At 38.0% G+C, this 10,586-nt stretch overlaps 1 pseudogene; it reads right to left on the bottom strand.

Moving 5' to 3' along the window:
* Positions 1–464: 464 nt before the first annotated feature.
* LOC112391332 (40S ribosomal protein SA pseudogene) lies at positions 465–1,325 on the bottom strand (annotated as a pseudogene).
* Between the last annotated feature and the right edge of the window lie 9,261 nt (positions 1,326–10,586).

The raw sequence follows: 10,586 nt of genomic DNA, 5'->3' as shown, positions 1-10,586 counted from the left end.
TATCAAATACGTTCCTGACAAGAGAAAAACTCCATTTTGATTGGAGTCTGATTGGAGTGAGAAACAAATCCTATAACTTTTCACATATGATGATTGGAACAATCTTCCTAAGATCAGTTCTAGTCGATACATTTCCAGCATATTTGTCCTCCACTACCCACATATTACTGGTGGAAGCCTTCCATGATAATTCCAAGCAGAGGGGAAACATTGCAGGATTAGAGAAAGGGCATGGAAGGACTCTGAACAGTGCTTACTCATCTAATTAATATTTCAAAGAAAGTTGATAGCAAGAAATTGTACTGTCCTGATGATTTACTGAAAATAGTTTACCAGGAGCAACATGCTACTGAGAATCTACTAAGCTTCTCAAAAGGAAAACCATTTTCATTCTGAGGAAGGTTTTATTTTTTACATTTTTTTCCGTCAACCTTTTCCATTTTAAGAGTTTGTAGAAGAACGGCTTAAGACCACTCAGTGGTTGTTCCTACCCACTCAGTGGCCTGAGCAGTGGGAGCTGCACACCAGTCTTCAGTAGGGAACTTCTGAGTAGGCACAGAGGGCACCTGCACACCTTCAGACCACTCTGCCACTTCAGGTTGGGCAGCAGTGAACTCAGGAGCTAGAGCGGTCCATTCACCCTGAAATTCCTCCTTGGTCACAGCCTTCTCAGCTGCCACCTGCTCTTCCTTTTCAATCTCTTCTGGATCTCTGTAGAAGTAGAGATCAGACATGACCTCCCATGGTTGTTCACAGAAGATGGTGCCATGCATGCGCAGAACTTCCCGGGCAAGCATACACCGCATCAAGCCCACTGAGTGAACTCCCTTGTTGTTGCATGGGATGGCAATGTCCACATAACACAGAGGAGAGTCTGTGTTACACAGAGCAATGGTAGGCAGGTTAACATAAGAGGCCTCTGTGAGAGGCTGGTGGTCACCCCTGGGATCAGTAATCACCAGAAATCTTGGCTCCCGAAAGGCTTCCTGGATATGGTTCGTGAAGGTTCCAGGAGTGAAGCGGCCAGCAATAGGAGTGGCTCCAATGGCAGCAGCAAACTTCAGCGCAGCTCACTCGCCAGTATTCCTGGAGGATATGACACTGACATCAGCTGGGTTTTCAATGGCAACAATGGCATGAGCTGCCAACAGAAGCTTCTCCCAGGTTCTCTTCAGATTTATGATGTAGATGCCACCACTTTTCCTTTTGTAGATGTACTATTCCATTTGAAAGTCAAGGTTGGTGCTACCTAAGTGGGTTTCTGCTGCAAGGAATATGAGGACATCCTCCTCCTTCATTTGCAGGACATCAAGTGCTCCAAACATTGTGAACGTTTCCATTTAAGTTACGATGGGAATCCAGAACAATGCCGTATGGACCCCTGTCTGGGTAGCGGGGAAAGGAACAAGTTTTTGTTTTTAGTGGTGTTCTGATGTCAGCAAGATTTGGGAAAACAGTCTCCAGTAATTCCAGGTTAACAAACTTTGCCTATTTCCCCCCTTTCTTTTGAAAATCCTGCCGACAGGTAACAATTATCAATTAGTGCACACCAAACTCTAAATAACTGAGAAGAGCATTTCTCAGTCTGTGTTCTTTGGAACACTCGTTTCCAGCAATGTTAGTCGTATTATATGAAATGCTGCACGCTCTCTCTTCTTTGAGTGTCAAAAGACATATTTGTATGTTAAAGACTCAGTGAATTTTGCATAGATAAACCTATTTAACATTGTTTAACGAAGTTTTTCCCAAATGTGTATGACTGTGGAATCACACACACACACACACACACACACACACACTTACTTGTGGGGTTAGGGGGGCAGTTAGTGAAATAGCTAAAAGAGTATTCTGTAGTTTGGAAAATGCCCTCTCCCAAAGAAATCAAAACCAGAGCTAAAAGAATGAGACTTCAAGCCTAGAATTTTAGGTGAATGGAGACAGTAGGCATTTTATAGCTCCTAAAATCGTATCAGTAGGCAGTCATTTGTCATTATTCAATATAAAGACCCTGATCAAGGCTATTGCTATGTCAGTAATTGTAAAAGGATATGTCCAGTAATTCAGTCCATCTGATTTCCCAGGCCTTGTAAATATCTGCTTCAATGTGGTACACAGAAAAGCTGTAGCAGATTGGGCATATTTTGAGCCACAGGCAAAATATTCTAAGTTCAAGCATTTATTGAATTTTACTTGCCAGTTTTCATGGCATGTGTGATATTTTTAGCTGACTAGTGATAGTCATTCAATCCAACAATATTACACATTTTATATGAGAAATGAGCTAGTATATTGACAAAGACTCTCTCCTTGACCAAACTTTAGTCAGGCTCCCCAGAACTCTCTTCTTATGTAGGTCTAGACCTTTGGACTTCCCTGTCTATCTTTATATCACCCAATTTTAGCAAAAACCCTGTTTAGTCAGTTTTGCAGGAATCTCCACCCTCAATATCTGATCAAATTCCTTATTCCGCCATCTTCCCCCAGGGGATATCTAATCACCCTGGCCTACCTTCAGCAAGAATCCTATCAAGTCAGTTTAGCCAAAATTCTCCCTTACCTTGATGTTTCCTCTAAGTAATTTTCCATCTACTGACCCCCACCCTGCTCCTTGGTTATAAATCTCCACTTCCGCGTATTGTTTTTAGAATTGAGCCCAGTTCTATATTGCGGTCTCTTTTCCCATATTGCAGTAGTTCCTGAATAAAATCTGTTTCTACTGCCTTAAGTACTCTCCATCTCTGGTTTTTCCTTGACAATATGCAAGATTGTAATCATTAATTTGCAGCAAAAAGTAAAGAACACTTGCATTAACTTGGGAAGGCCTTATTAAAAGTACTAGAGTATGTTGAAAAATTAGACTGACAGCTTTGAAACACAAAGTCCTCTGTTTATCCATAAAACTGCTATATGATTGCCACCAGCAATTCTAAGCTTCCTTTATGAGTGAACCTCTGTCTGCCCCTTTAGAGAGTGAGAAAAGGGCTCAGACTCCAGACCCGTTCAATTTTTGGCTCCTCTGCTCAGACTGCCAATTAGAGCATCTTGTGATATGGACATCTGTCCACTGGACTGAGACCAGCTCATCTCACAAAGCAGTTGTCAAATGATAGCAACTTTCTGTGACAACCTGTGTTGGATTCAGACCCATGCCCTTGGAGGTTATGTGGCTTCCTCTCCTCTCTCTAAATCCTTTAAATGCCCAGAACTTAGGCACACTAATTTTCAAAGCTAACTAACTATAAAATCAGAGTCATCATCATTTCCCTTAATTCATGGAAATTTTACTGGTGCTTGCATTTATTGTAGAAAAATGATCTCCTAAGCAAATTTTTATTCTTGAAAATCTTGGCATTATTTCAAGTCATTTTGAAAGAAATGTATATGTTTAACATTGTCTCAGTGAGCGCTTTTTGAGCACCTAGTACCTGTTAGGTAGTGTGAAAATGCTACCAGTGTCCCTTTTTGTTCCTGAATATATCTACTGAATAGCTGAGAAATTCATTTTAGCTCTTCACTGTGACTAGTTTTTTTTTTCTTTTGATTGTTTTTGTTTTTAATTTAGTACAGTGCAGGATAAGAGGAGCAAAAAGTTTTATAAGGGGAAAGGTAATGTTTGAAATTATATTAGTTTGAATTTAGTTTAGTTCCTCAACTATATATAATTACTTTGAAGAGGAAAAATCATAAGAATAACTTTATTGTTATATTTTTGCCAGTGGGTGTGTGAAGTGATTTAACTTACAGGTAATGATTATGTAATTGTATTGATACAGGGCATACAGCCTACCAAGCTTAGTGAGTCATCCAAACTGACAAGAGGAGGTGTAAAAATTCTGCCTGCTTCTTTTCTGTTTCATATCCCTGTCTTTACAAAGGAGAGAAGTCTTTCTCACAAGTGAGGGAGGGCGGTGGTAAGTGAGGGAGGGCGGTGGTAAGTGAGGCATCAAAGCTCCAAGATCACAGATATAAATGCATCAAGACAATGTGTCAATTTCTTGTGGTATAATTTAAAAATTAATTGGGTGGTGGTGAAACTACCCAGCCCAAATGATGACTGTGCCGTAAGAGATACAATTCAGATGGCTGTCAAAAGCTACCTACCATTCAGAAATGAAGTTCTAAACTTTACAGAGCGGAATTAAGAGACAAATTAATCTCACTGAACTGTTCCATGTTGTTTGTCCCTGTTTTACCTCTTTAGGACACATATGTTGCATAAACCCAACCATTTATTTGGACAGGAAAAAGCAACACAAAATATGAAGGTCTAGTGATTGCACTGTATCCTGAGGTAATTAAAATTTCTATTTTTGCAGCCAATGGCCCCTGTAGCCATAGCTGATTAAAAGTACAAAAATTTAGATCTGGAGAATAATTGTGCCAAGGACAATGCTTGACCAAATGTAATTAGCTGAATTTAGATAAATTCTCAATCTGGCTTTCTCTAACTTGAATAGAAAAATCACACACTTCATTGAACATGAATAGATTTGAAAATGAACATTTGGATTATATGTGAGGATATTTTTCCCAGAATAATAGGCCCAAGATTTTTCGATATGCTAAGTGGAAACTCTCTGTTGACCCAAAGACTAGATCAGCCTTCTGTTTTTACTCTGTAGTTCTATTTGCTGATTTTTGTTAATATTTATCATAAGAGAAATAGGAGGCAAGGGAAAGCAGGAGAATAACAAATCCAGTTAAATCCTTACTCTTTGTTTTTGCAGTCTTCTTGTTCTTTTTCTAGAGAGAATTAGAGATAAATGGTATGGTATTATATTTGCTCAGATAGCAATACAAAAATGCCTATTTCCATCATTTTCAGTAATAGACTTTCAAGCTATATTTTCCTGAAACTTGATCCTCATTATTCCAGTAATATTTAAGCTATTAATTTCTCCAGAGAGTGCTTTTTGAAAATGGTAAATTATAAGACAAATCCCCAAATTACATTTTCTTTAATTTACAGTATTGTTCAAGCTCTACTGTTAGCATAAATGAATAGTCTGAGCTGCAGTCTGAAATAAAGCCTTGCACGTTAAACAGTTGGCTTGGAAATGGAAACATTAAGAATATGATTGAAATTTTTTACAGAAGATGAAATAACAGCATGCGTAAAAGCTCATTTATGATAATTCTAACATTTCTGCTAGAGTTATGTAAAAGTAACAACATTTACCAAAAGAAAAAAAAAAAAAGGAAGAAAGAAAGAAAGGTGAATGGTTTCACTTCTAACCAATTGCAATGATATCAATTTTGCCCTTAGTGAAAAGTGATTTTCACAGTTATATACATTTCATTTTTTTCTAAGTTGTAAGCTTACCCTCTTGAAGGAAGAAAAAAGGCTTTTCAAAACAGAAGTCAATTGAAGCAAAAGTTGTCGTGTTTGATGTCTAAAATGCAGTCATATCACAAACACGCTAAAATAGCAATAAATACAGTCAAAGAACATGTTACCCTGAAAGACATTGAGGTCTACAAAGGTCTAGAAACATCAGTACATTTATCTTATTATAAAAAGACATTAATTATGCTAATGTGCAAGGAAATCATGTGAAATTTCTCTCAGAATCTAAAGGTATATATATATAGATAGATAGATAGATAGATAATTTTTTTTTTAATTTTAATTTTTTTCAGTACGTGGGCCTCTCACTGTTGTGGTCTCTCCCGTTGCGGAGCACAGGCTCCGGACGCACAGGCTCAGCGGCCATGGCTCACGGAGCCAGCCTCTCCGCGGCATGTGGGATCTTCCCGGACCGGGGCGCGAACCCGTGTTCCCTGCATCGGCAGGCAGACTCTCAACCACTGCGCCACCAGGGAAGCCCTAAAGGTATATTTTAAATCACTTATTTAGGCAATCTCGTTTCACCCTAGTAGTTATATCTGTTTGCTTTATTTTTGTTTTTCCTTTGTTAGGGGTGGGGTCTTGAGAAAGGAAGATAGAAAATACTTTTTATAAAATTATGAAGAAAGCTGGTCTTCTTAAAGATATTGATAATCTGATGAATTGCCAATAACCATCTAAGGTCTAAGCAAGCATTTGTAATTCTTCAAATGAAAAACTTTAAATTCACTCAGAGACTAAGAAAATCACTTCCTCCATCTAGTGGTAACTGATTGCAATTTCTCCCTAATTCTAAAACACATTTCAGCTTCTTAAAAATGTCATTTTGTTCTTATACCCATTCTTGTGTCAGATCGTTGTATTTATGCGGAAAATTAAGCTAAATTTTGTTAGTTTTCTGAAAGACTTTACTACTGTCTGAAGAGATGTGGCATTACTATCTGCAATATTTCACCCTTAAGCCAAAATAAGTAAAGCATAGTCCCTGTTTACAATCTAGTCAGGGAGACCTGACATATATGTATAAAGTGGGGGGGGAGGGGAATGGATAAAAGAGAGCACTTACTAATTATCAAATGAGTGATAAAGGCAGATACTATTGTACAAGAACTCTGAGGAAGGTGTGGTTTTTGATGGTCACCATTGATTGGAAAAGGCTTTTCATCATGGGATGATGGAATACATGGAACTGAAATGGCCTTTAAAGAGATGGTAGGAATTACATAACCAGTTAATAGGCAAATTTAAAGGGTTTTGAACAGAAAACTGACATATTGAGCTTTGGGAAGATCCTCTGGCATTGGTGTGTAGGATAGTTTGATGTGGGCAGAGAACTTATTATATATATTTGAACCCATATTTTCCCCCAGCACAAGCAATACTAAGACATCTGCTGCCCTGGTTACATGGTACTTTGTTCCTCACCTCTCTGGGCACATAATACTTCCTTATGAGATGTTATAAGTCTAGAATTAGCTCTATGATAATTTAGACTCATATAAGTGATCCCTTCAAAAAATATTCATAAGCATGTCTAAAATGTAGGTTTAGTAAGTATATCTTCCTCAACACTGATGTCCATTCCAACTGCATTTATATTTGGGATTCAGACATCACAATGATAGTAGTAATCATTAAAATTTCCATTTGTTGAGGATAATATGCCAGGCACTAAGTTAGGTGCATTTGTTCAGTGAATACTTACTGAGTGCTTATTATGTGCCAGGTAGGTTGTTAGTAATTCTTAGGATAATCTAATGAGTTAGTTATATTCCTCCAATTTTACAGATAAGAAAACTAAAGATTAAAGGGGTTAAGTATCATTCCCATAGTTGATAGCTAGTATATCTTTGATTTCAACCCAGATCTCTCTGATTCAGTAAGATGTGTCAGAGGTGGAACTGAAGAAGTATTTGGCCAGGATACAAGATTTCTGAATGCCTGTACCTCATTCTTTCATAGCAATACCTTTCTTTTCCCTCCCCTTCCCTCCATCCAAACTACCCTAGCCCCCTTGCAAGGGTTATTGACACAGAGCCCAAAGCCAGGTAAATGTGACTTCCTTATTACTATAAAACTTTTGTCCAAAGCCTCAGAGTATGAACTAAACAGGAACCAGTAACCACATCCCTTTTCATAGCTTGGTGTTTCTCAAACTCTCTTCCTAAGAAACAGTTTAAAAGATGTTATTTCATTTGCCATATTAAAGTATCCTGTGACCAAAAATATCATGGAATTACTGAATTGTATATTTTCCTCTTGGTGTTTAAAAATACACATTAACAGATTAAGAACTGAGAAGTCCCACAGGAAAACAAAGATTGGGTAAGTCCGCTAGAGACAGTTTTTCTCAAATTTGTTTGACCAAGAATTCTCTTACCATAAAACTAATAACACACTGCAGAACAGTGTCCCATGGCCCAGCTATCACAATGACAGACTTAAGCAAGCTAAAAATATGCTAAAAATTAATCCCCTCCAATCTTCCACTGGAATTAATGTAGCTCCTTCAACACCTATAAAATTGAGTTTCTCTGACCCCAAACATTTCATGTGCTCACTATTCGTAAATGCCAGTGATGCAGCATGGTACATAAAGAATATGATTGCAAGCCTCACACTCACAAAAAAAATTAGAAAACACACTTCCAGAATAAATATGACCACTGCTTCAGCAATTTACAGTGCAAGAATCAATTACTTTTAAATAGCATTCCCCGAACAAAACCAATGCAATCAAATCAGGAAATACTGAAATCTAGAACCATGTGATTCTTAACCAGCCATAAACTATAACAAAGAAAACAGAAGAGAGGAAAAGAAAAAAAGCTTCTTGGTTTCAGCTTCCCTAGGATGCCAGTCAATCCATGTCACTTGTCTCAAGTCTCCCATCTGTGAACTTAAATTTCACTTGGGAGAAAGAGCCCATGAGGCTAACTGTGACCCTAGAATTCCATATCCTGAGGGGAAAGGGGAGCAGATGGGAAATCTATCATTTATGCACACTGCTGCACTGCCACTCTCAGAGAGTACTTGAAACACTCCTGCTTTCTTTCAAATTTTAGAAATTGCATTTTGGGCACTACCACTCGTAAAGTCTTCTCTGAAGCCCCATTCTCCACCTACCATCTATCCTGTATATCTAAAACCTCAAATTTTCTCTTTCTACCTCTCCTTGGTCCCTGCATTCCTAGCACCCGAGTCTGAATTGACAGTGGTCTCCCTCTAGGAAACAGCTTCTGTGCTTTCTTATGAGCAAAGAGCACCACATTTATATCATGCAGTTCACACAGTCCTAATCTCCTGTACTTCCTCCTGTGTTTCTTCTCCTCAGTGAGATCCCACAATATGATGGCCGAGGGCTGCCAAGATGCTGCTGCCCCTGCCTTCTCCTCTTAAATTCCTCAGGCCAGTCCTTCCATCTTCCTAGCAGAGGTAGCCCTTTTTTTCCCCCACATTTGCCCCAGCTGAAAAGAATCGCTCAGCAGTTTTCTGAACTGGACCTGCTGGTGGTGATGCAGCTTAAAGGGTCTACTGATATATAATATCCATGTGCTCATAATACAACCTAGACCTGAATTGCTGTTTTCACCTGAAGTCCATAACAGAAGTCATCTGGAGAAAGCAGATAGATCCCCCAAAAATGAAAGAGAGAAGCCTAAGACGAACTTCACGCTTTCAAGCTTATGAAAATATTTGTCAAGTTGCCTGGACAAACAAACATCTTTGTGGTGAGAAACTCTAGAAGGAATTTATCATGAGAGTATTTTTATTTACCATTACTTGGCAACTAATGAACAGTGCTTTGATTCTTATTTTGTAGGAAATACAAGAAGAGCTGATGAGGTTCTCAGCTTTAAAAGACATGGTCTCCCACCTTCCACAATTTATTTTGATACTTATATGTGTCCTACAGTATTTGCTGCTAACACTACATGATGAGTAGCAAGCTCAAAGTTACAATAAATTATGCATAATGTAGTCTCTTGGAAGGTCTATAAATACAGTGTGAAGTGTTCAGCTTGTTATTTGATGCAACATCTGAAATCAGATTGCTTTGATGCAAATGTTTATCTCAATATTATAATTGTGGCATGAATTCTGAATTTATTTTGTTTGTAAAGAACATTTTATTAATTGGTTACACTAGTCTCAAGGGTATTCAATTTTTCTAAAGACATCAGTGTCAAAACTTCTGCAAATATAAAATAATAACTCATTTTTAAAAGAAGAGAACTTTTATTAAGTGATTTTAAAAATACCATTTGGTGAATGTAAGTACTCCCAGGGGGTGTATTTTCTAAACATTTCTAGGCATTGAGGAATTTACTAATTTTATTATTTATTGTTTCTCATTATCATCCCTTGTAATTTCTTTTGACAAAATCAGAGTACAAGGATCTTATCTTTGTGTTCAGTTGTTATGAACTAAAATATCCAAGAAATTTTCCTTTATGTTCTAATAAAATTATCTGTAATTCTTGCTTCTCTTCCATTCATATATATTGTCAAACTATTGATTGGGATGAATCTTTGTATAGGACAATATTGCCTTCATTTGTTCCCATTTAAGGGTATGACTTTCAAGAATGAAATTGAACTTTATGTATGAACTTTATGTATGAAATTTATTTGAGACTGAATTTAAGGTAAGATTCTTTCAACAGATTTGGGTTTTCCTCTAAAAAATATCTGTGGGGACTATAACCTAGAAGCACTTTTTAAAAAAATTCTCACCTTGGATTTTGGGGGTGAGGGCACATAGATAGTAGGAATTCCTGCTCCACAACCCCACTCTCAAGATCCCTTGTGTCAGTTCAGGTCTTCCAAAAATCAAATGCCCAAACAGGATTAGACACATAAGAAATTTATGGGAAAAACAAACAAAAACGCCTGGGGGATGAGAACAGGGGTAAATAGGGAGAGCCTTCAGAACATATTATCAGAAGATTTCAGATTATAGTGTCATTCTGAGAAAGCCTTGGCCAAACCAATGGTGTGTCCCTGAGCAACAGTGGCCCTTAGAGGAGTCCCATGTTTGGCAGAAATAGCTCAGCTCTAGTACCTCTGCCAAGCTCAGTCATTGACTAAAAGCACCTCTTCGGGAGTGTGACCTCATCATATATGCCACAGTACAGCAGGTGGAGGCTGTAAGTCAGCTAAGCACCCAAACAACAGATTCTCTTGAAGGGAGATCTGAGTGGTGCACCTCCATGGGCACCTCACAAGTGCTGGGGAG

The sequence above is a fragment of the Neophocaena asiaeorientalis genome, unplaced genomic scaffold (assembly GCF_003031525.2).
Source record: "Neophocaena asiaeorientalis asiaeorientalis breed wild unplaced genomic scaffold, Neophocaena_asiaeorientalis_V1.1 scaffold216, whole genome shotgun sequence".
In the NCBI taxonomy this organism is placed as follows: Eukaryota; Metazoa; Chordata; class Mammalia; order Artiodactyla; family Phocoenidae; genus Neophocaena; species Neophocaena asiaeorientalis.
This window is presented reverse-complemented; position numbering and strand designations above follow the sequence as displayed.